Source organism: Austrofundulus limnaeus, unplaced genomic scaffold (assembly GCF_001266775.1).
Source record: "Austrofundulus limnaeus strain Quisiro unplaced genomic scaffold, Austrofundulus_limnaeus-1.0 Scaffold35, whole genome shotgun sequence".
NCBI classification, from domain to species: Eukaryota; Metazoa; Chordata; class Actinopteri; order Cyprinodontiformes; family Rivulidae; genus Austrofundulus; species Austrofundulus limnaeus.
This window is the reverse complement of record NW_013952437.1, coordinates 2,912,708-2,914,328: the sequence shown is the minus strand read 5'-3', so window position 1 is coordinate 2,914,328 and position 1,621 is coordinate 2,912,708. Positions and strand designations below refer to the sequence as shown.

The 1,621-nt window shown below is 36.3% G+C and overlaps 1 protein-coding gene across 2 annotated transcripts in view; it reads left to right on the top strand.

The window, feature by feature from the left end:
- The first annotated feature begins 693 nt into the window (after window positions 1-693).
- The window catches only part of tmem51b (transmembrane protein 51b), a 10,537-nt gene continuing 9,609 nt past the window's right edge, over window positions 694-1,621 (top strand). The window contains exon 1 of one of the 2 annotated variants that reach the window (XM_014006439.1): window positions 694-930. The gene's annotated coding sequence lies outside the window, so the exon portion shown is untranslated. Of the gene's footprint in view, window positions 980-1,621 lie in introns of both variants that reach the window. The other variant, XM_014006438.1, reaches the window with a different exon arrangement.

Below are 1,621 nucleotides of genomic sequence, written 5' to 3'. Positions count from 1 at the left end.
TATGGCCTTATTGTTTGGGAGGTCACCTCCTAATAAACGTTATTTTGGAAATTCTAACCACTCACTTTTACTCAATACTTACACTTTTAATACTTAAGTACATTTTATATAGAAATTTACTTTTGAAATACCAGATATTTTAGGACGTTTACTCAGGTAATTTTCTTAGAGGAAACTTGAACTTTTACCAAAGTCATTTTATGATAAGATACTCTTGTTTGATATTGTAAGATATTCTTGTTTGTTTATTTCCTTAAAATGTTGTTGCCCTGTAAAACATTGGAAACATCTGCTCCAGAGTGATCCATTTAAACATTTTGATCCATCGCGTATTAAAACAGCAAGCCTGCATTAAATTATTTATTTATGCAACATTCTCTCTCTTGTTTATGTTCTGCACACAACCTGACTTCAGTGTCCTTGTCTTGTCCTCAGAGGTAGTTACAGGGTTGCCAGATAGTTGGAAAAGAGGAACTATTGGACTGTTGCTTGCAGGCATGCTATTGGAATTGACTTTTTTTGATATACAGGTGTTCACATGAATAAATAAATAATTTTTATGCAAGGAAATGCCAAAACTATTATACATTTGTACGTTTTAAAAAAAGATTAATCGTAAATTATGCTTTAAATTATCGTATAAACGCGAGAATTTGCATGTATTATTTGGCAACGCTGGGGCGTTAACCTGGGCGGCGCTCGGACCCTGCGGACATGTGGACATCTATACTAACAGCTGGAGAGAAGGGAGGATTCATTACGGCTGAATTTGAACAAAGTTCCTGTCAAACTACATTTTATACCTGCTGAGGGGAGCTCTGTGTGAAGAAACCCACCTGTTGTTTTTAAACAAGCAAAAAAGACGACCCGACCTGCTGCGTTTATGTTGTCTTTTTCGGTTTCTTCCTGAAAAACACCTGCGTGATTCAGGTGAGTTCCCCGATGAAGAGGGAAGTCCTCGCGCTCTGAGCCGTGAAAGGTAAGGCCTCTGTTAGACCACCGAGACCTYAAAAGACCAAAAACTAGTGTATGTTTGGACTTGTTGGCACATTTTATTTAGTTTCTTGGTGTTTATAGTATAACCTGTTAATGAGGGTGTTGTTTGATGGGAGAGGTTCAACCTCTGGAGTCACTTCCTGCTTATATTAAATAAATACAACATAATGGAAAATCCCACCACCTTTCTGCACCCTTTTTAATGCCCTTTAAACCGAGTTGGTGTTAGCGTCACAAAATGTTCATGTTTAAATGTTAAATGTTCTGAACAGGCCTGCAACATTAAAAATGCACTAGTGACTAATTAGTATACCATGTTTCTAACACCGCAGGTTGTTAGTTGTGTGTAAATGAGAGATCCCTCACWAAAAGAGAGAATTAAAAAAAATCAGACTTTTATTCAGCAGCTCTTCTGTCAAAGTCTAAATCTTCAAACTCAGTTAACATTTAAAACTTGGTCCAAACCAAGGGCCAATTTATACCAATATTCATATTTCTCCAAAGTATGTTTTCTGTAGCATTTAGAGCATGACGGATAAGGAAAAAAAGATTATATTTAGAAAGCTATACGTCTTTAGCACTTTAATGTAGACCTTTTTCAGTGTTGGACAAAATTTCTGTAAGT